Here is a 26,974-nt window from a genome sequence, read left to right on the forward strand (position 1 = left end):
TGAAAGCTCTGCTTTCACAGAGGCTTCCCAGCCTTTGACAAGGAGAGAAGTGCCGTTCACAAATCCATCCTCAGCATCACCTTTTGCCAGTGCACTCACACTCACTTCCCCGCAGAAGAGCTCAACCTGCATAGAGCCGAAAGCTGAAACATCTTCAGTGCAGCAAGGTATTTCAGAAGCTGAAACTAAGCATGGAACACCAAGTTAATTAGTACAGACATTACAACATGCTGGACCTGTGAAAAATGTAAGCCACAATGAGACTCTTTTGTTGCTTTGCAATAATTTTTTTTATTTTCCAAGCAACTTGGAAATTTGAATGGATGTTTATGGAAAATAGGATCCTTCACTCAAGCATGAATTTCCAAATTAAGTTTATTTTTAATGAAGTTATTTATATTTTCATTTACATCCAGATTCAGTAAAGCACTTGGCCATGATGCACTTCCTTGAATATATAACTAGAAACATTCATCTCAGACAGAGGATTCTAACATTAGCAATAAAAGAAAGAGTTTGCTAAGCTTCAACCATGCAAAAAAGTGCATATATCTTTTCTATTGCAGACAGTCATTGTAATGGGTGTGGGGGAAGACTGTATTTCTGGTTGATTTTATCTTAACTTTTGTCCCAGTTGCCATGCACATGTTCCAAAGAGCATTTCACCTTAGCTTTCCTAAGTACTTCTATAACAAATATTGGATATTTTTTTTTACCTTGGATTTAAATTATACAGTGTAGTTTTATCCATTGTTCCTTAAGCTTATTTGTCAATAATCTGTTGTGTTCTCTCCTGTGATTTACAAATTTTCTTTAGAAGTGGCACAATGACATTACTTTAACCCTGCCCTACTTTTGAGGCATCAATAATCGATATAACCCTGTCTTGCAGCTCTTCTGAAATCATTCTTTATTCATACTGAAGCCATCCATGCAAGTCACAGCCAAGAGCCGAGTTTCACCCAGCACAGTATCCTGCTTCTGACACTGACCATCACTGATTTTTTCAAAGGACATCCACCAGATCTTACAAAAGGCAGATATTGAATAGCTTGCTGCCTACAGACATAATTTTTTGCCCCATTAATCAGAAGCTGATTTAGGTCTCCTCCTACACTTTTATTTCATTTAATCAATATCATGGGAGATTTTGACAGCTGAATTATCTGTAAATGCACATACCCTTTTCTGGAGTCCTAAAGCTCTGGGTGTGTAACAGGGCATGTCTGACCACTCTGGGACACCCAACAAAGGCAGTCCACTGCCTTTCTCAGGCAGGATATCTCATGCCTGTCAACATGAACCACACCGCAGACTTGACGTCAGTTTGGCAAGTACCCTACTGGCAATGCAGGGGAATGACTGAAATTACAAGTGACTGGAGGACGTTCAATAAGTTAAGTGATGTTCGCCCAGAACACAAGTGTTTAAGGCAGAAACACTAATCTCAAACCAGCTTAAAGCGTCTTACATTTTAGGTGTTCCTCTGTCTTTTACACAGAGGCAGCTGAAGCCCTCAGTGCTTCACACCCTCCCTGCTAGGTCCATGCCCGCTGGTCGGGGTCTCATTTCTGTTCATTCCTGGAAAGTGACCCTTACACAGATGTTATATTTCTTGAAGCTTCTTCACTACTGTTCTGTCCTCCTTTCCCAGTACAAAGTGTGAACAGCTGCACTTACCTGCATTGCTTAACTGCTGAGAAATTACCTTAATCAAATTTGTCCAACTAATGAAAACCCCAAGGGCAGAAGTTGAGGTCACATGAGGAAGACCACGTCGCGTGGCAGATATGCCCCTGTGAAGGGGACGAGCCCCCTGCAATGCTTAACTGCTGCTAGGGAGCCTGCCTTCAAAGGACACGTTCCACCAGCTCACATACAGCCTCTCTTCTGACTCTCCAAGGGGCTTAACATATTCAGCATGTTGAGTAGAGCCCTACCTATCCCATGGGCTCCCAGAGCAGAAAAGCAGCAAAACTTTCATGATAAAAAAAGTAGTAAATGCCAGCTGGAAAGCATTAGAAAATGGTGTCTGAAAGAATGAGTCGCACTCTGAACACCTGAGACTAGATAAGCCAATGTAATAAGTCCTTTAGCTTCTAGAAGATGAAAACTATTACTCTTCTGGAATGAGGATGTGCATATTACAGGTAAACACTTGGCCTCACCAGATTACAAATAGTTTCCATTGACGTGGTGAGGGATTTCATATTTTTTTTTTATTTAAACTGTGTGCTGCTAGGAGACATTTTTATTTAAATATCAATTTCCAATTTTTCTCTGAGGCGTAGAAGTCTAATACAGCTGGATTACTTATTCAGCAGTCTTTATTCTCTTTGCTTGAGATACCCATCTCTACAAATTAAGTAAAAAATTTCTTCTGGCGAATCTACCTACAACAGCACTCTCATAAACTTCTGTAAGTTAGGTTGATTGCACATAGTACTCATAAGCTGAGAATTACATTTCCTCGTGTATGTCATTCATAAGAACACAAAACCTTGCTTCCAGGCTTCTGCCTTCACTATCTCAGAATCAAAGAGTGATTCAAGACTTGCTAAATAACCCTCCTGTCCTATGACTAGAAGGATAGTCAACTGATTTCAAATGCAGGGAAGAGACCACTTTCAGGACTGTGTCTCAATAGGGAAGATGAGCTATAGCATAAAAGCTGTAGAGCATCACGTCAGTGGTTCTGACATCCACTATCTGTCTTCTCTACTCAGTTATTGCATATGGCCACTGCAAGGATGCCACTACTGGGTTTAAGTCTAACTTAATCAGGAACAGGCCAGGCTGTTTTCACGTTTCTGTTGTGCAGGATTCAAAAGTGTTTTCCTTTGTGCTAAGAGCTCACATCAAGTGCTACAGAAATTGAGATTGTACATCAACTTCCTGGAATAAGTCCTAAATTAGCATAATTTACCTAAGTAGCAAAATTTTCCCCAGGGGGTACCAGAAGTCCACAAACAGTTTTAGGTTCTCAGTTCTGGTGAGCGTACCTTCACCAGCTGCAGTCACAGTTCTGGGCACTCCAGTAGAAGAAAAATTCAGACTTCCTGAAGTGAGGGCAGTCCAGGGCCACAAAGGTGACTAAGGGACTGCAGCAGCTTTCATACATGGAGAGGCTGAGAGAGCTGGGGCTGTTCAGCCTGGAGGAGAGAAGGCTCAAAGGATCTTTTCAATATTTATAAATACCCAAGGGGAGGAGGGTGAAGGTGTGGGAGTCAGACTCTGCTCAGTAGTGCCCATGGACAGGACAAGAGGCAATGCATATATATTAAAACACATGAAATTCCATCTGAACACAATAATACACTTTTTACTGTGAAGATTGTCAAACACAGGAATAGGTTTCCCAGAGAGGTCATGGAGACATTAAAAACCCAACTTGGCATGGACCTAAATAACTGGCTCTAGGTGTCTCTGCTTGAGCAGGGGAGTGGAACTAGATGATCTCAAGAGGTCCCTTCCAACCTAAATGACTAAGAATAACACCATAATCCACAGCAGCAATACTAATAAATTATTACTGCTATGTTCTTGTACATACAACATCTTTTTTTTGCATATTCTGCAGTTTTCATTGGGCTACAAGTAACTGCAAATTGTCTCTATTGATTAGTCTCTAGTTGGTGGGCAATGTGAGGAAATGAGGCCAGAGATAGCTTCAGCAATGGAACAAAGATGTCATCTGCAGCATTAGCGGTTGGCTATAGTGTCTGCAGCCAAAGTCATACAAAGGGCAAATCCTCTTTCCAGCAACTCATTGTGCTAAAAGAGAGAATTCTTGCATTGCCTGGGATTGCTTTTTGTTCAGTTCCCTGCTTAGGAGTAGAAGGACCTATGTAAAATAAACCTTGTGAGAAAGTGCACCTTACTAAGCTTTTTCCTCTGCGAAGAGTGCAAACACATCCCTGAGCCACTCAGAAACCAAATCAACAAACTCATCAAATAAATAAAATCAAATACTTCTGCAGGTGACAAAATTCTCCCTTGATACCAAACATTCAAATGCACATATGGCTACTCCCAGATAAACTCTTACTGTATTTTCATTGTAGAGCACTACGTCGTGTCTCACATGGTGTCCTCAAAGCCCTCACCCCTCCTGATTTCTATCAGAAGGTAACTGATTAATCTCAGCTTGGAAAGAGAATTGTCACTCTTCAGCTTCTACTGGGGATAGAAATCTACACAGACAACTCAGAAAAGAGGGATCCTTACCTCACTAGCTGGATTTGATCATCTGCGGACTCTTCTCATTTCTTTTCTGGCCAGAATTGTCCTCATGGTAAGAGATCAGCAGCGCAGGGTGTAAGCAGGTAGCAATGTTGTTGGGTTTTTTATATCAACTTCCTTAAATGAATGTACACCTTCAATTTCAGTTACTTTCACTCAACAGCTTTCAAATGTTTGCAAAATATATTAACTATCAAGAACACAGCTACCGTCATTTCTTTCAATACCCTGGCAAAAAATTCAGAACGCCTCTCCAATAATTTTTCTGTTTCTTTAGAGGAAAAACAGAAATGTATTACTGAAGGTCTGTGTAATAGCAGAGTTTGGGCAGAAGAAAAATTAAAAAGAACTTAGTAAGTTTACTGACATCTTAACAAAAGTAGAAATTTTAAAGCAGAAAGTACTCAGTAGGAAGCGTTTTAGTATTGAAGAAGAGCCATATTCAGTGTGGTGAACATATTCTGTAATGGCTTTCTGCTGCTGGAAGGCAGCAAATCCATTTATCAGGATTATATACTCTGCAGTGAAAAGATAGAGTTCACCCCTTAAGGAGACCCTACGATTTTCACACTCAGCACAGAAGGAAATGATTCAGTATCATCTTGTGCTGGGGAATGTAGTGATCAGGAAAAGAAAATAAGGGGAAAATAGCATCTGAAAAGAGACAGTGGTACCCGAGCAAGTGCTGTCTGTGTCTCTCTCAGGCGTACACCAAGACTTCAGGCCTGCTTGTACACAGGCAAGGATCCGTGCAGGACACAGCACTCAGCCTGTGAGAGCTCAAGTGTCCCGGCTCTCACTTGGCCAAGTGTAGACTGCATCTCTCCAGCTCCAACCAGCACCCTGCGAGATGAGACCTCATGCCTTGTCTGACCTTGTGACTGGTATTTGCTGCATGATGGGAAAGCAGCAGCTCTTGCTATATGTAGCTCAGCAGGGAGACTGAGATGGAAACGAGATGAGGATGGCTTGGGTGACTTCTAACAAACTCCGGAGACTACCTGGATGAGCAAAAACTCCCTAATCACTCATTCAGGCAGGTCAGGAGACCAGTAAAGAGGCAAGAAAGCTGCCTGTAGGCAAGCTTTTGGACTAACAGCATAACATTCAGAGTTGGACAAATACCTCTGCTTTATCTTTAGGCATGTAACCAGCCTGGTGCAACCATACATGTGATATTCAACCCCACCCTAACAACATTGAGCTCCTCCAAGCCCCGTGTTACAACTTGCTTTCTTCTCTTCCTGCTGCTGTCTGAATTAGTGGAAACAAAAGGGTGCATTGTCTGAAGGGGTGGATGGTTTCATCACCACTTGCAGAAAAGCTGAGCACTGAAAAAAAAAAAAACAGACAGATACGTTATGTTGTCTCAGTTTCAATCCACTGCAGAAGTGCAGTGATCATTTAACATACAGAGGGCTGGGGGGAGCCTCTATTACTTGTGGGCTGCTGTATATTCACATTTTGATGCTTGGTATAAAATAGCATTGTATGTCAAACCATGTGACATGTAGTAAGACATTGCTAAATAGGTTAGAACCACAAGAAATGGCAGTTAAGAAATTATTTTAGTTATCAAAACAGTAAAAAACCCCACAAAACAAAACAAAAGCCACCATGGAGACAAGGACAACTTACAGGTTGTACTTACAGGTACTTAACGCTCTTGGAAAAATCTGTTTTTCCTGAGAAAAACACACAGATAAAGATGATGTTGCGAAAGCCTGAAGATTACAGTAAATATTTTGGATAAGACATCAAAATACTTGTAGTTCAAGCAATTTATGTTTTCCTATGATTTTATGAGGGTGGATGGAATGGTCCAAAGGACGTACAAGTAAATAAAATGTTTTACATCAATGTCCAAGTACTTTTCCACGGTAGACAACGACAAAAATATTAATGTCTACAACACAGCAGAACCTGGTCTTTTGCCATGGCGTGCTTTAATGTGGTGGGTGTTGTTGTTGCTTCTTTCTGTTAACAAAGGACTCTCAAATACCACTTGCACCCAAACCCAGAAACATTTTTGGTGAAGTGCCAATTTTACATGTCTAACCCTCTAACTAGGGCGGTAGTAACACTCCTAGCACATACAGCAAACATGAAGAGCAAGCTGCTGTGCAAATACCACTGCAGTTTGCCACTAAGACTTTCTGTATTTTAAAATCAACAACAACAAGCTATAAATTTAACAGAAAAATACATGTAGTCCTAACAGTCGGTATTTGCTGGATGTGTGGAGCCAGGTATATGGCAGCATCTGCCAAAAGCAGGAGGCTCCCTTCTGATTTTCACTCTGTAAAAGTCTGCAGTTTATGGAAAAAAAGGACAGGAACAAGTAAGTGAAGGTTGGTGGGCATTTGAATGTCTTAATATTTCTCACAGACTTATGCTGTCTCCATCTTTTGAAAAGAAAATTGGGAGGAAGAGGACGGGCAGAAATAAACATTTTAATGAAATCATGATTGATGGAGGACCAACCATTCAAAACCAGGAACCTCCTAGGAACAACTCACTAAACAGGAATCTTGATCATTTCAGACTTCTACAAGGGTAAGCAGCTGGAAGCTGGAATGTATTTTGACTCTGGCAAGGCAATAGAAATACCGATACTGACCTTGAAAGTCTCATCCCTGGAAAGTTGGAGGCATTTCACATTATTTTTTTAACGAGGAGAAAAGACGACAAATCCAGGAATCTTAACAGGGCAAGCTCTGGTCTTCACATGAATTAAAGCTCAGATCACTGAAGTTGATGAATAGTTTTCCACTAACAGAAAAAAGTAATTGAATTAGTTTTATATAAGATCATTTTACCCAAAAGTGACTTCCCTCCAGCTATGTCACTTAGCTCAAAGCCATCTCTGTCACTTTGGAAACCATACAGTTATGGACGATTGCTGATGATGGATATGTCTACCCAAATGCATGCAAGGCACTTAGCAGTACCTCCAAATATCTCCCCGAAGCTAAAACGAGCACGTTGCCAGAAAATATATTATTTCTTCCATTTTGCCTCTACAGAAATAGTGTAAAGACAGAGCGTTCCCGGCTTTGCTCATAACTTTCATAACTACCGCTACACATGGTTATCAGAGCAGGAACACAGAGCACAGCTGCTGTTGGAAACTGCATTTTGACCCAGATCATCCTTCCATGCTTCATGCTGGCAGGGCTATTCTATTCTGTCTGGCACCTGAGAAAAAGGGAAAGGGCAGACATCCCTCTATTCCTCAGGGTTGTGAGACAAGAGTGTGAAGTCCTGTTGCTCTCCCTGCAAAGCTTTTCACAACTGATTCTCATTCTAACCATGCCTGATACTTGTTAATTTTTAATTAGTTTTTCAGTTTACACCTGTCTAACATCAAACAAATACTAGCTCCCTTCCCCTTCTGCTGCATTTTAAGCCACTCAACAAAAGATTCTGCCTTAATATATTTAGCCCCTGGGCCTCAACAACTGCAAATAAGCACAAGACAGAGATAAAGCAGTAAAATATTTATGGCTAGATTTAGAAATGGCCTCTTAGTCTATGCACCTAGCTTTGTGCTTCTTCGCTTTCTATGGGCAACTCAGGAAGGCGGCTGCCTACTGCACCCGGTTACCTGTGGTTTTGCGCCCAGAGCTTCAAGCAACTGGAAGCAAGTACCATTAAAGACATGCCCACAGGCCTGACCAGAGCATCACACTAAAAGAGGATGTGAATGAAAGTCTGGGAGGCCAAGCGATTGCGCCACAGGGCAGGGCAGCACACGTTAGCCAAAGTGCTCGCAAGGCTCGGCCAGCCAGAGGCACCACCACGTGCTGCACGTGGCTCATGCACAGCGCATCCAGCTCGCCTGGAAACACACAAGCTGTGTGACCAAGCTGCGCTTGGGCAAGAGCTGGCTGTCTGCAGTTTCAGAAACCATCAGACAAATAAATGGGGTGAAGAACAGAGTCAGCTAAATCCCTTTTACCTACTTAATTTGAATTTATATTGGGTATGGAAAAAGCAAAGAACACCTGAGTAACTTATGTTTGAGAACTTCGATTATTGCTTAATCCAGGGAGAAAGGAGAACAGCTGGTAATCCAATACAAGATTATTTTTGTTTTGCCATGATCTTTAAAAGCAGAACACACATGAGTCCCTTTTTCCTTAAGCATAAAAGAATAAATGGATGATTTCCTTGCTTATAAATCCAAGACAATTTTCTATTCGTTTCTGTTACTTTTCTATTGACTTCCACAGTCAAAGCTTCCCTGGTTTTTGAGTTCAACTTTGTTTGTGGTGCTCAGAAAGAGACTCACCATTTCTTTTTCCCGTCTCTGCAATTGGTTCCAAGAATCGCCTCAGCCCCTTGGTGTTAATTCTTCCTCAAAATTCACCATTAATCAAAGACATCCAGTGCTTGAGGTAAACTGTCCATTCCTCACCTAATATTTTCAATAGGGTTTTCTTATATATATTGTATGTCTGCTTCCTCTGGCCTTCTTCAGCATACCAAAACACCATGGACACAGTGAGCTCTAGATGTAGGCTAGCTACAGAACTGGGTAAGTTCCGTCATCTGGAAACAAATGCAAGTTTTCCTCTGGTGCGTTTACATTAGATTTACTAGTACTGGTTTCTATCGTGATTAGAGCAGCTGCTGTTGGAAAGTCACTACTGGAGTCGTGGGGGAGGTGCTTGCTCCTTTAAAAGTAGAATTCTGCATTTTAGGCAAGGTGAAGTATTTCGCTTGTGTTTCATAAGACACCTACAGCTTTATGGCATGGTAGCAAAACTAAGGGTTAGGCGCTGCTTTTTTTGTCTTGCTTACTTTGGCAGGTCATACCCACATACCTCCAGGAACTGAAAACTTCTCCCATAGCAATAGTCAGGGTGGGGGATGGGTGGGGGGAAGCTACCACAAAAAAATAACCAAAACCAAAAACCACAAAGTTTTTAAACCCTGTTTTTAAACCACTTGAGTTTCCTTGAAAGTGATTGTGATATCGAATGATTCATTATTATATTTTTTTAATCATAAAGATGACGTGGAGAGATTACTTTGGGGGGAACTCTCACATTTCAGAAGGCTGAAGTGAAGAATTTCTCTTCCTTCAGCCTTTCAGTGCATATCTGTGAACAGGGATGTGGCTTCCCTGCCCAGGTCCTACTGCTCAGGACTCCCTGGTGGCTTCCTAGGGAGCCCATCCAGTTCTCTTGTTCATGAGATGAAGCAGCTTAATGTTTTTAAGGCTTCTTTTTTAAAAGCTTTTGATATTTGCTTGTTAAATAACACGTTTGTGTAATGTTTTCCCTGCTGAAACTGATGTGGATGGAATCAGTCAGACAGCACATGTTACATTACATTATGAGGCTTAACATCTCACTAATTGCATTGGCCTACTTCTGTGAATCACAGATTAGTCTCCTGTTCATACAGCACATCTGATTCCTTTACGTAGTCATTCATGCAATGTGATACAATTGCAAGAGCCCACAAGGGGACAAAACCTTGTGACTTAACTATCCAAACATAAGCAACAGCATCTCCATCTCCAATTTTCATCAATGCTTTGACCACATGCATGAAATGAGGAACAAAGTGTTCTTATCTTCTGCAACTTGTACACAGACATTTATTTCTTAACTCTTACTTCCCTTTTACAGAGACAAAACAAAACATTAATTGAAATAAGAAAAGCAGCTGACTGGCCTGACTTGGCCATGTGGGTTTTTTTTCAGTTCCACGAGGGAATTCCTGCAGGATGCAATGGGAAAATAAGCATCAGTACAGAGACCACAAACAGGTACGGGTCACCCGTCAGCTGACATGGCAAGAACCAGTATTCTGTGTTTCTATGCTGAGCTGCATCTTCTGAACAGATGGGTCCTCTGGCAATTCATCAAGAATTTGTGCTTAAATATCATGTATGCACATGATTCCCTATGAATTGGGAAGACTGTCATTGCTCCTCTGCCAAGCTGGAGAAGCTATTAGGATAAATGCATTCTATAGGGTAACTGGGTTTTCCTGTTACCTTGGCCAGTTTCTCGTACACAGGGGTGTTAAGATATAGAAAGTAAACAGTCTGCCAGCTAACTCAGGACTCAGTGTTACTTACAAGAAATTCTGAAGCAAATGCACTAGAAAAAAGTAATTCCAAATATTTCAAACAAATGACCCATTATGGTCCTGCCCAAATTCTAAAGTATAAAACCAGCACCTGAGAGAAGAGCCTGCTGAAGTTAGCACACGCCTTTAAGCCAGCTTCACTGGGGGTTGGATCAGGGTCTTTCATATGCAACCACTTGCACCCAGGAACTTTCCTACTTCTTATGAATAAAGCCAAGAGACCACTTCCAAACATGAAGAACTGTCAAATGGTCTGCTTTTTACTACTTTTGCTCTCCATGTAGCAATTTGAAGACTAATCTTTCAAGCTGATGCTTTTCATTCTTCTATGCACAAAAGGTCCCTGCTGCCAGGAGCAGAGGAAAAAAGTTCTCAGCTAAACTCAAAACCCCCAAATTGCAGGCTTGTCTGCAGTTGATTACTTCTCTAAGCTGCTCTGCTTCAAAAGCAAATCTCATTATGCTCGTTTAATGATCTCATTGATCATTAAACATTGCCTTTTACTAGAGCTACAGTAACACTGAAAGAACATTTGATTAAGAATGGATAATTTCTTTCAAATGCATTCATGACCTTTCTGTATATTTTTTACAAAATATCATAAACAAAGCAATGCAATATGCATGAGCAAAGCAAGCCACAATTGTTAGAATGTGCTTTTACTCATACAGATGGTGCTTTTAAAGTAATTTTTCTTAATGGTTATATTTCAAATTAGAAAAAAGCAACGAGAACATCAATTCACCATAAAAAGTTTAAAGATGACAATATTTCCAAAATTAAAGACCTGGTATTTTCAATCCCCACCACATCGCTTCTTTGAGCAAAGCTGTTTGTAAACTTAAGCTGAAATTGCCAAACATTAGGTCTGTCTGAAGCTGTGTTTCTCTGGCTGAATCTACTGCTTGCTAACAGAGAAGGCAAATTGCTGACCTCTATTAGACAAACATAAAAGGCCAAGCACCTTTGTTCCGTTTGCATGTTTCTAGATATAAGCCTAATATTCCTCAATAAGGGGCTTAAAAATTATGAGAAGTATCATTATTCACTTCCTATATCTGATACTAAGTGTTCATTCGCTCAAGTCTGTGACAGTAGTGTAGCACTAATTAAAAAAATAAAAGGGCAGGGATGGGGTGAGGAAATGGCAAAGTGAACGTGATGTCTATATTTAAACTAATAGTGAAACTTCTAGTGCTTCAGTAGATTTATTCTCCTGCACACACAAGTAGATGCCCTAATTGCGGGCTACCAGTCTCTATAACATGGTCATGTCTTGTGCAGTGCAAAAGTTGGCTCACCATAAAAGCCTGGGGATTTCCCTTCCAGCAGGGAAAAGCCCAGTGTGGTCACGTACTTACTCCTATTTCAGTTTGGGGAGAGCTGGGCGCCTGCTGTTCCCAAAGCAAGCCGCCGGGAAATGCTTCTACTGCAGATGTTTCTGCTTCCACACACAGTAAGCAAATCTCGCTGTAGAGACTTACAACGGAACACAGTCAAAAGCATGAGATGCTGTGTCCTGTTTCAAAATCTTCTGCTTAATTGTCAACTCAGGGCTGCAAGGTGGAGCAGCAACTGGGAAAGAGGTGGAGGAGGGCTGGCCACGAGTCAATAGCCAGAGTGATCCCACAACAGGGAATCACAGAGCAAGAGATCTGCCCTGTAGTGTACTCATCCCATAATAGCCTGTGAATGCTCTGAAGGGGACATCTGCCAGACTAAATCTTGGATTTAATTTTAATCCATGTGACTTCCTCTGCATTTATCAGGGCTTTCAAACTGCTAGGCGAGTGCCCATGCTGACCAAGAAAGAAAATATGCCATTTAGTTAATGTCTTCACATCCCTGTATGCAATGCACAGAAAACATCCTTTCACTGACTTGGTGACTCCACGCAACACCAGACACATGCCCGCAAAGCTGCCCGTGGGTCTTGGCCAACTGCAAGAAAACTTGGCATTGCTCCATGACCAAAGGGCAAAGTTGTCAAAATGCAAACCACTGAGCCATGGGGTGATTCACTGCAGATCCTGCCATGAAGATCCCACAGTCCGAGGGGAAGGTGTCTGACCTGAATGGATCTTTCCACTCAGGCCTTGCACACATTTCGTTTCATACATCATGATCCTGACCAGTTTGTTCTCACAGCCCTAAAGCTTCCGTAAGTTGCACAGAAGCAAAAAGCACGTTAGGTGGAGAGCCTTGTGCAACCGATACACAGTCCCAGCTTGACTGCAAACAACTGGTGGTTCAGTAAATTTTTCATGCCATCAACAGCTGTTGCAGGCTGAAAGGGCAGCAGAAATGGAGAGCTTAATCTGTAAGAAACCATCAACAGAGGGAGCTAAGGTTAAATCAGTTCAGCGCATTACTAACTTCATTATTTTAAACTTGCAGGCACAAATCACTTCCCATTTTAGGAAGCGCAGGAATTTACTTGATCTTTCACATGCACATTGAATAGAACCTGGCAGAAAGGAAGAATTACTTTTTCTTCAGAAGAAACACACCTACTGATCTTGTAAAGAACTGGACTCACCTCAGGTACTCCTGAGCACAGCTTCTGTAAATCCCACTGTTTGTATCACCGTGCTTCCCACCAGACCAGAAGGTGCTCAGCACAGTGCTGAGCGGTGGGAATGACGCCTGCCCACAACGTCTGAGCCATTGAACAAAGGCTGAGCTACACATTCAAAAGATGAAGCTAAAAATTTGGTCCCAGTGCAGTTTTGCCACAGGTTGGAAAGATTTTCTCCCTGATCCACGTTAAAGATTTTATACAGGCAAAGAGGAAAAGGGCTTTTTACTACCTCCTCAATCATTTGAGGCAGAGTCGTAGCACAAAGAACTGCTTGTGCTTCACACCAACTCGATGAACAGAACTCTTGGAGTGAAGGTAGAGTTTTAACTCATTAACCACCTCACATCAAAAATAAAAGCAAAATTAACAATGTTCTTACTAATGCTTTACCATGTATTATCATTGTTGACCTTGCCAAGGTAGGACTAAACTGCTGTCTGTTGAAAACAATTACCTTCTGCTTCCTTTTGAGAAGGTTTAGAACTAGATCCCACAACACTGCTTGTGTTTCCGGGCTGCTCTGTTCCAACTTAAAATAAACCTCTCTGTGTCTCAAAATCTTGCAAATATTTGTAAAAAAGGTTTATTTCATAGTCCATTTACTTGTGTCCAAGAGTAAAGCTTTAGAGAACCCTAAATATTGCTTCAGCTTTCTGTTGATGAAATAAAAAAAAAAATCTCATCTGCTTCTCTGCAACTGAAGGAACTGTCATACCCCACAGATACTGCTTTATGTAAAACCAGCAATTAAAAACTGGTGAAATGTGGGTTTACTTAAACTATATACTTCCTTTTTTGGGATGTATCAAAACCACCACACCTGCATTGACACACTGGAGAAAAGGAATGTTAAAGCATAAATCTGCAGCAAAGGCACATCCAAAAGCAAGGAAGGGCCATCATTAAGGTAAGCTTTGGCAGTTTGGCTCACAACTCTGATTACTCCAGTCCCAATTAGAAGATACTTTGGCATTTTCTGTAAACTTTCTGAGAGTTGTAAATGCTTCTGGTGGTTGAAAACTCAGCTGTTCATACCATGGGAATACATGAATTGTGTGGAAATGAGTCAGCCTGTGGCAAATGAGTCATGGTGCAAGCTGCAAGGATCTGGCACATCCAAGGGGAAAGCACTTTGGTTAGCACTGCTCTGCACCTGAAAAGGACACCCATAACAATTTATGTATACAAAGTGAATGAGGCCTCAAAGATTCAGATTTGTTTGATACACATCACACCTATGTCTTCAGCACTAGTAAGCTTTGCTCCAACGCTGCTGTGTTCTGGTCTCACACAAAGAAGAAAGCAGAACACAGCAACGCTGAATGGACTTTGTTAAGGTCAAAGTACAAATGAATTGAAAAAAGAAAAGAAACAGACCAAAAAGCAGAACATCCACGACAGATAAGAAGCAGCAACATTGCAGAGCTCTAAATACTAATGTGCATTACTCATAGACAGAGTTTGCTCAAGTACTCTTTCCCCTTCTTCACTGACAATGGAGGAAAATAATCTTAAATCGCTTCGCTCTCTATGACAAAGGCTTGGAACCTGTATTTTCTTTCTCTGGTTGTTTTTGTTTCTCATTCCTCTGTTTTAATGAGGTTTCAGCTATTTAAAGCATTGTTCTACAATTAGATCAGATGCTGTAGGGCTTCACATAGAAATAATCTTTTTTATATACAAAGAAGTATAAAAAAAAAAGACAGATGTTTCTTGGCTTGCTTGACACTTCTTACATTTTAAAAAAACACCCATCACCTGACTCAGCTCCCTAGTGTCTGTTTACTATTATTCTATTTTTTTTAAATGGCACTTGAAAGTACTTCTCGCCCTTGAGCACAAGCTGAAAAACTCTAGTACTCAATTGGCTGTAGCAGTCCTAAAAGTCACAAAGCTTGCTTGTTATCTGAAGAAATGATGCATTTGTTTTGTGTGTGAGAGGGGAGAGAGAGAAAGGCATGACGACATATTTGTCATGGGGAGTGGTTTGCATATTAATAAACAGTGTATATATAAGCTTCTTCCACTGAGGCTGGCACTCAGGACTCCTGTGCACTGAGGAAGGGACCACATATCACTGCACCAGCGTGAGTTCTGTTTTGGCTTTGCTTACTGCCTCAGTCTGGCTCCTCTCTTTCCCCTTTCTTGTTCTAATCCTGTTCTGCCCTCCCCAGGGCTACTGTTACACCAGATGCATGGGGGTTAGTCTCATCAAATTATGTTACATGTAGATTAAGTACTGAGAGTATTTAATTTCTAAGAATTTTGCTCGGTTTATTCAACATGAGTCTCTGACCAGTGCTACTGGCATAGCGAGGGATAACCATGAGCTCTACACAAGTGTAACTCAAGTACTCCATCTATATACCTGCTTCGCTACTTACAGGCATCTTTAAACTGCCCGCTGTACTTAAAACATCTGTACAATCACATGCGCCGCTACAATCAGATTTCAGAAATTATGCACTGCTTTTCTAGAAGCAAAAAGGCAGATCACTAGCCTGTTGCAAGCCCCCATTTCTCACCAGTGCCTGGTGCTATCAGTGCTGAGCTACTTTGATAATCAGGGTACATGTCAGAGAGATCATCATAACAGCAAAAGGCTGGTGTGGAGAAGCTCCTGGCCTTCTGCAGGGAGTTTTCAGTGAAAAATAATTTCAAAGCAATATGCTATTAGATGTAAACGCTGATTTATATGCATTCATTTATGTAACCAAGCCAAATCTAGGCTAATGTGAGAGAAATTAGATGAATGTTAAGCAGTACCAAATAATTCCTCCAGGTCATTTTTGTGCACTGTTCTGTCCATTTTCCAAATTCCTGTCTTCTAGTTCACCAACGGATTAACACACTCTCATTCTAATTCCCAGCATTATTCTATAGAGGCAAACCTACTGCAATCGGCCTCCACTTGCTCCATTTTTCTCCTTATTAAACTCACAGGGTTTTTTGCTGTTGATTTTGTCTTTTGCTTCAGAATGATACTCTGAATTGCTGTTCAGGATTTCCACACACCACACCACACCCCAAATTCTCACTGCCATAGTTTGCCTGTGTGCATGATCCTCCTGCACACATTTCCTCTGTTAAAAGCCATCCTTTCTTTCCTGCCCATTTCAAACTATCCAAGGAAACAAACTGTAGCTATAAAATATTTTTCCTGGACTCTGTGCTCCTTAGGACTGTTTGTAAACACTGGTACTTTCATACTGAAAAGTTGCAACTTTTGCAAAGAAAAGGAAAAAGAAAAAAAAGACATAGAGGTCTTTTGTTTACTTTTGTTTACACTTTGTTTTCTTTAATCCAAAATAGAAACCACCTCTCCCTACAAATGCATGCGTAGTGTGAACTACTCTCTTCTGCAGATGCACGCACACCCAGATACACAAATCTATTTAGATAGAAAGAAGACTGGAATAATCCAAATTTTAAACCAAAAATACACACAAAGTAATTCTTAGAGTTCTGGGTTTCTGCACACACAAGCACATCAGTCAGTCATCTTCAGTGCGGCACATTCCTGTGCCACTGACAAACACACTGCTTCTCTAAGGGTTTGCTCTTAAGATTTCTGGTTGCTGTCTGCCACACACAACCTGCTTCTAAGCAGTTAGAAAGCAGAAGTAATTGAAGATAGTGCTCGCTTTCAAAATATCTTTGATCAAAATCTTACCAGCAAGTAATTACACTGCCTAGAACCCACTGACATACTGCTGTTAGATTAGCAAGTGGCATACCATGCCACTAAAAGATATGCTTATCCACATCAGCCAAGGACTTATCATATATGCTGCAAATCTCAAACACGTGAATTTTTCACCATTTTGCCAGCTAGTCCAAGGCGGGGGGGAGGGGGAAGAATCTGCCAAATCCCACATATACATTTTAAAATGCTGTAACTTTGAAGAACCTCACTTATCTGGAGCCAATCTGCTAAAACTCTCATATAATAAGGTACAGTGAACTGGAAAAAAAAATTAAATGCTTCATTTTGCACCTCTTTAGAAGTAACTAAGAACATTACTGAAATGTCTCTGTAAATCATGAGCATGAAATGGGACATTCAGCAATACCAGACAGACACACTGTGCTTTGGATTCGGGTAGCAGATGGCAAAGGGAGAAGGGAAACAAAGAAAGGTCTACAGAAAGGATGGTCTGAACTGTCTCACAATCTTTAGTTGATGTTTGACAACAGGAAAGAACTAGTGTGGGACACCAGTCCCTGTAAATGTATGCCTCAGGTAAACAAGCATTTTTTTTGTGCCGGGGTACCCCAGGGCAGAGCAAGGAACCTGCAGCAATGGACACTGCCCCAGAGCCAGACTCTGCCTGGTGTTTCCATGAACAAAGGCGAAATCAGCCGCAAACTGCTGCTCAGAAAGTACTTTCTTCTTAAGTGTAGGGACTCAAGGTTAGGGTTTTACATACCGAGCAGTTTGTAACTAACTCATGGTGGTCCCCAGATTTCTGGCCAGGCATTGCTCAGGGCTGTAGGTCCACACTTGCCAGTGCTGTTCCTCTCAAGAAGACTGGCAATGTCCCAAGAGCACTTTAGCGAGGTCCTGGATCTCTTCAGACTCATTCTGGCTGTGAAAACAATTTCAAAATATCTGAAAATGCATGGAATCTGTGCCCCAGCCCACCGTGCTGGTGCCTCCTGGGCAGGGTGGTATGTGCCAGGCACCCCAGGGCAGAGCAGGAGGACACCAGGAATTTGTGACCAGGAGACCTGGTGGGTGGTGCTGGAGAACACTGCAAAGCGAATAAAACCCTGCCTGGTCTCACCCTTGCCAGCTAAAGTGAGTATATACTGTGCTGAAAAACCTACCTAATTCTTTTTCTTTCATGCCCATAATTTTGTTTATTTTTGGCAAGTGGTACAGAAGATTCACAATATGCAACAGTTGAAGAGCAAAGTAGTTCAGACTAGCAGGGGTAAGAATCTGGCATTTCTACTCCCCCTTGTACACACACACACACGTGGCTGGAACAGGAAACAAAGCTAACTTTTTCACATCCAAGGAAAGATGCTAGGTGGTGAAGACAGCTGTTATACAAATTGCTGCACTGGACAAGCTTGAGAGTTGAGGAAATGGACATGAAACCATCCTGGCAAAATCAGCAGCTGCCTTGGGAGAGCTAAATCACTTAACGCACAGCAACATGACTCACAACTGCACTCTGCTTCCTAGGGATACTGTAGAGGGGGTGCTGATTTATCTGAAGACTAGAGACAGATGCAAGCCATGAATTTTACAGGAATGACTAGTGCTGGCAAGAATTAAGATTATTTAGGTTTTTTTTCTACCACAAAATGCTTCAGGGAATTCTTAAAACATCTGATGAGGAAATGAAAGACTTAAATAGTCTCTCCCGAGAAATTATCCTAACCACTCCTTAGTCTGTGTCTTTCCCCACGATCTCTCCTCTTGCAATTTTATTTACCAGTATTTTGCAGTCTCAAGTGTGCAATTTATTCCTTCGAAGTTCATTACGCCTTGGGAGGCTGCACAAAACAAGCTCAGAATTTATTTACATAAACCTGGGGCCAAGTAGCTGCAAATCAAAAGACTGAGGATCAGACCGAGAGCAAAGTCATCACAGATGCTCAGGCCCTAAACCAAAGAGCCTGGCAGGAGCAGCACACTGCAGCAGCAGCCCAGCAAAGCCCTGTCCCTCACAACCTCTCTGCCACCCTGTACCTGCTCACATGCAAGCACTCCCTCACTCACTTCAGTTCAAATGAATGGGGTAAACTTCAAACACCCGAATTCTTACTGTTTTGACCAGTTGTCTGAGGGGCAGTCACATGAAAGGCAGCAACCACGAAATCAGCTTGGAGAAACCCAGTGGAGCCTGGCGTTCTCCTTCAACAACAGCCTTGGCAGTGACCGCCCATTCAGTGTCCAGTCTCGCTGGACTCTCACCTTCAAAAAAAATTTCTCAGAATAAGTATTTCTCTAATCCTCTTTCTTTCACCAAGATTTTCCCCCAGCGTTCTTGAAGGATTTCTCTAGAACTCTGATTTCCCACATCAGCAAACCAACCCTGGAGCCTCCTTGGACAGACAAATGCTTTAAGGTCTCACACAGCCTCTTCTTTAAAGCTGTGCACTGACGAATCAGGCTTTCAAAAGCCCCCACTCACACAGCAGAGCTTCACTCGTCCCGTCATGCAACATACTTGTATCATTAGTACTTCTCAGTAATCCCACAGCAATGCCTTAAAAACTCTTCTCATGTTAGGAGGCTCGTTTCCATCACAGGCTGCAAATAACCAGTACAATGGGTAAAGACATGCAAAATCCCACGAAATATATATGTGTGTGTATATATATATATATATACACACACACACACACCCCACATATATATGTGCTTTAAGCTATGCATATATCTAATCTTAAAAATCATGATAACAAGTATCAAGCCACAGCCATTACATTTGGGATTTTTTATTTCAAAATTCAACCCTACCTCAAATTGCAAAAGCATTTACTTCAGATTATTTGTGTATTAAACAGAAAGGGGTGTACACATTTTTTTCTCTTTTCTCTCCAAGGTTCAGATTGCTATCTTGCATAGAAAAAGAAGGGATCAAATGAAGATGCTTATATTCTATAATTGGGGCAGAGCAGGAAAAGAGACTATTATTCTTCAGAAAGAGAGTTTATGTCAGACAGAGCTGACAGGAATTAGATATACTTAAAGCTTTTCATTTTATTCTTTGTCAAAACACAGACTGCTGTGGAAATTTTCCAATGGAAGATCTGCAGTATTCCATTAATCTGCCAATATTCTCCAATCTTTCACCCTCGAAAAGAATTAATAAGAACATCTTTCGGCAAAAAAATACCCGACAAACCAACCAATCATTACAATTTTTAGTTTTCAAACGGTGAAACTCTCTCTTAAACCCCTGATTTTATTTAAATTACTCCATCGTAAAAGCAGGAGATTTTTATGCTCCAGAAAAAGAAAATGAGCATTTTTCCTTTTCGCTGTGCAATAAAAGGGGACCATCCTGATTCTTCAACTCTCTCTTTCCTAACCAAATTATTAAAGTTATTAGCTTCCTCATTCAGGGAGTATGTCACATAAGGTACACACCGTACCCCCTCAGTTTTTTCCAGGAAAGGCAAAAGGTATTTCTCTTAGTGTTACTTACATCCAGATAAACAGCTTGGATTAAGGCAATGCCTTCACCAGCAGAGTGCCAACCTTCCTCACAAGCGAGGAGGCAGAAGGGGACCAACACTCACCCTGTGGCTGCTTCTGGCTGGCATGGACAGATTTTTTACCATCAAAGTCTTTTTGCCCCCAAAAGGGCCAATACATCACTATTTCTGTTTGTAATTTCAGCTCTGAATTTAGACATACAGTATAAACACAGAGAGTCTTTAGAGAGGGTAACTTTTCATCAGAGGGAGAAGAATATAAGGCATTCCTGCAGCAACTGATTTGATCGGGCAACCAGGAGAGCTGCACCATGCCCTGCAGACAAGGCAAGGCTGCTTTTCAGTTGGCTCCTGCTTTTTCATCATTGCTCAAGCAGGAGAAGGTAACCCAGAACACCTTTCCCAGAACCTTTATGACTGTTATGTTAGGTTGGTTAAATAAAAAGGAAGACATACTGGAAACAGACATTTCCTATTTTTCTTACCTTACTAAAACCGTGAAATGCATTTTATAAAGTTATAGCTGTGAAAGCTTTTCTTTACTTGCCTTCTACAAGAGCTATTTAAGTCTTGTCTCTCTGGTTCCTTCCTCCAAAAACTGAACATGCAAAACATGAAGGCAGGAAGACTCACTTGGACAGGAAAATACTTTTTGAAATTGAGGAAGGAGAAAGCTGCTTTGACACTCTGCTCTCCAGTTACAGGGTGGGGGAATTCACCTATCCGAGAAGGACAGTAAGTAAGACAGGCAAAACTGAATGTAATATCCCTACTGTTTCTGAGGTGAAATAAGGCAGTGTAAGTCTCTTTCCTGGTTAAAACTCTTTCTTTGTACTCCATAAAGTAACACAACTCTCCCCAGCCCCCAAGGATCAGAACCAAAAATCCATGCTTCATACTTGGATAGGTCACTCCTGAGACAATAGCCTAAGGAAAAATGCCTTTAAATGTGTAAAGATTCTTTTGACTGCATATACAAAGGAAAAACCCCATAGACATAGCCAGCTTCTTTCCTTTCCCTTCCTGACTGGAGTTTCCTCATTGACATTAGCACCACTGGGCCTTGTGACTGGGAGTAAGGAAGAGAAGGAATATTTTTCCCTCTGAACTGCCAGCATTACCATTAATGGAAGATGTTCAGCTGACACTGGTGATACGAACATCAAGATGTATACGTGGCACGGCACATTACAGAAATATATGAGTAAATATACGAGTTGGCTGGAATTGCAGTGCCCTTGCACCCCAGTAGGATACCCCAAATTAAGCTGTCTGGTATACATCTATTTCACACCTACTAGTCTAATTTCCAAGCCAACTTTGCAGCACCAGCTTTTCAAGAAATAGCAACTGCTTTAAAAGCAGCGCTGAGGAAAAAAAAAAAAGTGTCCACCAAGCTTTTCAACTTGGACTAGATTATTGCTTAGAGAGGGCACAAATTCTGCTTCACACTTAGCAAGATGCTCCTTGGCAGAAAGATACCTGGAGGCTTATGTGAGTGGAAGCTGATCTGTTGTTATACTTCCACCTTAAAAAGTCGTGAAAATGAAAGTTAGAATATCAGCTCCAGCAACCCAAACACTCTGAATTGCTATAACTGCTTGATCTTATAATAAAATAAACAGAGGTATCTGTTGACTGAAACATCATTCAGCAGTCCTTGGGGGGACTTTTTCTCCTTCCTCATCTGACATGGCAGCACCTTCCTTTCTCACACCCTTCAGCAAGCACAGGTCCAGCCTGCTCTCCCGGTGGCCGATCACAGGCCCCGAGTTCCCAGATGCAGTCCTAGGTTGTATTAGCACAGGGAAATGAAATGGAGCTCTCTCAAGGACCATGTCCTGGTCTGGTTGCAAATCAAGCCAGGACAACGGTACCAGGCAGCTGAGACCTCCAGCCTCGCCTTTATGGCAGGCCCATGGCCAGGCAGCGCCACGTCAGGTGCTAGCTGTGGTGCTTTCTGTTAAGTGACTCCTAAATTAATGAAGTACCCAGATGTTAAATAAATATACAAACAGTGCAATGCATCATCTCTTTCAGGCAGACAGTTTGAGTCCCAAATTTTTAGAAATATCCAGATGAGCCTTAACAAAATCCTACTTGCTTGCTAGAGTGAACAGTTGGGCTTTTTAAATCCTCTAACAATAATTAAACCTTAAGGCAGGAAAATTTAATTTTTCACAGTGCAAACTACAATTAAAGGGGACTTTGCACCACGAGGTGCTTTCTCAGACTTTGGATTGATGCAAACAAATGGCTCAACTTGGCTGGTTTCTCCCCGTCCACCCCCAGCTCAGGGAAAAGCTCTTTGCTGCCTGTCACCTCAAATATTAATAACCTTATCCAAGAAAATGAAATGAAGTCCTGCCTTTTGTGGGTTTGAGGGTTTTGTTTTTTGGTTTTTTTCATTCTTTCTTCTTTTTTTTTCTGAATTCACATACTTTGTATCTGCATCCAGGTTTTGGTGTCTGTTACTAGCCAAAGGAACATTTCCTTGTATTACTTTGAGGGCTGGATTTTCCAAAATAGAGATGAAACACTGTTCATCTACAAAGTCCAGTAGAGTTTTGGTGATTAGTTTCATGGTGCAAAGGCTCAGGCTGGGTGTGCAGAACTGCACACAGGCTGGCACAGGCAGCCTGCTCTGAGCGCATATCCAAAACTCATCTTGAGCAGACAAAATGCAGGCAATGCACTTGTGACTTACCCTTTAAAACAGAGCAGGGACACATACGCTATCATCTAGTAAAAGCAAGAGTACTGCATACCTTGCAGGTACTGGGATTGTTTGCTTCTGTATTCTCCCCGTGTGTTCATACCGTTTCCAGTCTGCCAGTGCTTTTTCTTTTCTGTACTAGTACTATCTGAAATTCAGCATTTTAGTTCTCAGAGAATGATGCTGATTCCTTCCTGGAATCTGTTATTTCACTTTAATCTTGCCTGAAGTTTTCAAGTTGATTGCTTAGTCCTGGTCGGAACTGGAATAAAAACATCCCAAACTCATCAGATAATACAGTATCTCCATAAAGACAGTCTTAAATTATTTTAAATCTGTCCCAAGATGTTTGAGATACTGGTAACCTCAACCTGAATTTTGACTTGTAATGTAGAAGTTGCCACTTTTACACGTATTTGACCTTCTCTCAGATTTTCTGTTTGATTTTTTGAAACTGAGTGGCTCCAAAAGTTGAATTTAATCACAAGATCCACTAATCTTCTGTTTAAAGGTATGTTAAAGCCAGTTAAGCTGGCTTTAAGAAAGCCACAGACGAAAGCTAGAAAATCAGCTAAGAGGGTCAACAACTTTGAAGTATTAAAGCACATTTATTAGTAAATTTTGACTTGCTGACTTCGCTTGAAAGTTGTATGCAATAAAACTGGGGCAGAGGTTTCCACAGGCACTGTCAAAGTAGGGCAGGGCAGGTGCACAGGTGGGCCCTGGCTGTGTATTCATCACTTTAGAAATTGAAAAAATGCTGCTTAGATGGCAGGTTTATTGGGGGAAGGTAAAACAGCCCCCTCCTGCATTTATGCACACTTGGCTTTGCAATGAACTCAGATGTAATAACATTAAGCAATTGGCTAAATGTTTGTAAGTCTGGGCACTGAGGTCCTCCCCCCCCCCCCCCCCCCCCCAACATCTTCCAGTACTTTTAAACCATAACTAAACCTAAAAAAAGAAATAATGTTAAATAGTTTCCCCTTTTGTCACTGCCCCCCAAAACAAAAGTATGAATTGAAAGACCCAAAATAGAACTTTTTTCCCCCCTAAAAGAGATATTTTGCAATCATTTAATAATTTTGGACATTTTTAAAGTTTTTCTGATTTGTTTCTCATCATCTATTCCTTTACAAAATTCCTGGGAAAATGAGGCAAAGAGAATAAGGAAAAAAGCCAACAACTTGCTTCGTATGTTTGGCAAAAAGCTATTCCAAACACAACAATTTCTTTCATTTAGAAATGTATCTGCAATTGTTTAGGAAGCACTACTCCTGACATTTCACAATAAATATAAATAAAAAATAAAATCTACAAACATTTACAAAAACATGCTTACAATAAAGCTATAGAGGCCTTTAAAATGTCAAGTAGTTTTGGTAAACTCCTCGTAGGGTGGTTGTTTGCTGTTCACAGATGGATAAAAATTCATAAGCTTAAATGTGCATCAGCACTGCAAATATTTGATTACTCTTCACAGTGTATTCATTAGAAATTTGTTTAGCTTTGCTTTAGACATTTCAAACAATAGTTTCCGCCATTTTCTTGACAGACCAAAATATTCCACAGCCTCCTACAACAGCCATAAGGACTTCCTGATCTTCAGCCAAAATTCCCTTTTCTTTACATCATCTCGCTACTCCTGATTATAGATGTCTTTGTATATAAAGTTCCCCCACAGTAAGAATTAGACTCTTCCAAAATACTCGCCACCAGAAGCGTTATGCTTCATTCATCTCCAGCCTGCTCTATATATAGTTGTCTACTGCTTTCCTCATGACAGTACCTTAAAATCTTCTATTCTGGTGCTTTTAAATGCCTTCCAGCTGTCAACAGCTCTCCGCTAACACAGGGCTAAGGAGGCTCGAGGTAGGTGAGATACTGGAGCCTTGTGAGAGCAGTGCGTTAAGCGCAGGGCGCTGGCTGCAGCTGCTCTTGCTGTTCATGATGAAGCTCTGCAGACACCCCTAAAGGGAAGTGGTCACTGTGGGTTTTGCATGTAAAAGGTTTTATCCTCTCCAAAGGCACTGCATCAGTCATATTCGCTTGCCTCTAAAAAAAAAAAAAAACCAAAAAAAACAAACAAAAAAACCCCCCAAAAACAGGAAAGTAAGGATCAAGTGGGGGGTTTTCTCCTTTTACTCCCAAATCACTAAGTCATATCTAATTCAGATAGCACATGCTCCTCTAAAAATGCCATTCCTTGCTCTTAAACAACCACACAAAATCGGAAACAGGGGGAAAACAAAGCTACAATCTCCTCCTTTCTTTGTACGTTAACTTTCCAGACATGCCATCCAAACTCATCCTGCATAAATAAATAGTAAAGTATAATAATAGACAGTATTATTATACAAGCACAATAAAGCACAAGTAGTAATAAATCTGGGCACAAGATTTGTAAACAGAATAGCTATAATAATATATGTATAATATTATAATATAATAGCTAAAACAAAAATATTTTGCCAGATATCTAAAACATGCTTGAAATACTTGGAATTGTCAAAGTTTCTCTCTTTAGAGAGAGAAAGAGTTACACCTGTAGTCTGCGAGTTGTGTTTGCCAAGCAGCAAACATATTTTCTAGTAATTGATACATCTAGAAAACTAATTACATCCTGATTTAACCCAATTTGCCTGCAGCTTCCCTCTTTTATACAGTGCAAAGGAACACACTTGCCTGACTAAAGAAAATAAATTTAAAAAAATAGTGGTATCTTTTTTTTTTTGAAGCACTTGGAGATATCTCCATTGGTAACCGGGTAACTTTTGCAATAAATTAAGCAGCCTCCAATGTGCTCATTTGCTGTGAATTTTTTTTGGCCTTCACTACTCTGAGGACAGAAAGAAGATGGTTTTGCCTTTTGAGGAAAAAGTGGCAAAGGCATTTTGCTCTTTTCAGCATGAGTTAAGGGCAAGCTTTCCCAGTCTCTGAAGAAAGAGCAGCTCCCTCTAAGTGAAAGCTGATGATACATCTGCCCTCAAGCACATGTTTTCAAAGACAAGATGACTAAATAGGGGGTTGTTTCTCTTGCAAGGTTATGGAGCAGCACTCCTCAGTAAAAACATTCCCTTTCCTTCCCAGCACAGATGATCTGTGTTGCATGTGTTATTACTAACACTCTGAATCTGATGGAAATGAAAGAATTGTAAGTGACCTGCAAGGTCTACTTTAAGGCCAAAGCAAAGCTTTTGCTTTGGGTGAGGAGATGGATAGTGGTTTTAGTTTCCTTTAGCCAGTACATTTAAATATCAGCTGAGCTCACAGATCTCTCTTACTAAGGTGCCATGTGTGCAGAGGTTAAAAATTTACTTTTGGCTTCAAGCAGCCTTAGCTGTTCACCTGTCCTGCACCATCCTTGTTGTACAAACTCATGAGTATTTTCTTTTATTGCCTATTACATCAACAGACAAATGGAGCCTTCCTGTTATATGATACCTAACTAGAACTGAAGGGTGAGGGGGGGAACAAAAAATCACAAAAAAACCCAAAGTAATTTCAAGTTTTCTATTGGTTTCTGAACAAGAAACTGAGAATTCTATTATGATTTTCTCAAAACAACAGCGTTGACTGGTTTCCATAGCAAATTCTCATTCTAAAATAGTTTGGATTGATTGCCTATGCAACTAGGGTAACAGTTCACAAGAAAAATCACAACAGCTTGGTCATTCACATGATTTGCTCTTGGATGAAGGTGTCCATAATCAGTAGAGGCTGAGCAGGGCAGGCTTGAACAAAACTGCTGCTCAAGACAGCAACTGTCTTCTGTCATAGTATATGATTTTAGATCTGCACTTTGAAAAACACATTATAAAAATGGCCTGAGTTTGGAGTCACAAGGAAAATAAACAAAAAATAAAAATTCTTAGTATGTCTGAAAAAAATATCAAGCCATCTTTCTAGAGATACACAAGGAGGAACTGCAGGTTTAACTGTCACTGTCCATGTCTGAATATTGTGGCTGACAAATGCAGAACAAAAGGCGACTAATGCAATGATTGCAGTGTACAACACATCATGCTCTAGTGTAATAAGCCCTTTGCAATGTACAAGCACCTCTTTCAAAAAAACAAACACACAGTGCACTTTGGTAAAAAGGAGTTGCGTTACGAATAACTGAAGCAACACGGTGTCTTTCCTTT

General features: G+C 40.9%; 1 protein-coding gene and 1 long non-coding RNA gene across 3 annotated transcripts in view; one reads left to right on the forward strand and one right to left on the reverse strand.

Annotated features, from left to right (window-relative positions):
* Window positions 1-367: 367 nt before the first annotated feature.
* LOC308055444 lies at window positions 368-26,970 on the reverse strand. Of its 2 annotated transcripts, XR_013924530.1 has the most exons (3): window positions 24,616-26,970; window positions 17,362-23,088; window positions 368-7,014 (listed from the first exon to the last, which is right to left on the reverse strand). It is a non-coding gene; the product is annotated as an uncharacterized lncRNA (long non-coding RNA). The 2 variants fall into 2 exon arrangements; XR_013924531.1 differs by having other exon boundaries at window positions 17,362-26,970.
* The window catches only part of HPGDS (hematopoietic prostaglandin D synthase), a 30,202-nt gene continuing 18,173 nt past the window's right edge, over window positions 14,946-26,974 (forward strand). Inside the window, exon 1 of the mRNA XM_080369277.1 lies at window positions 14,946-15,018. The gene's annotated coding sequence lies outside the window, so the exon portion shown is untranslated. The remainder of the gene's footprint in view (window positions 15,019-26,974) is intronic.

This window comes from Falco punctatus (genome assembly GCF_963210335.1).
Source record: "Falco punctatus genome assembly, chromosome: 1".
NCBI classification, from domain to species: domain Eukaryota; kingdom Metazoa; phylum Chordata; class Aves; order Falconiformes; family Falconidae; genus Falco; species Falco punctatus.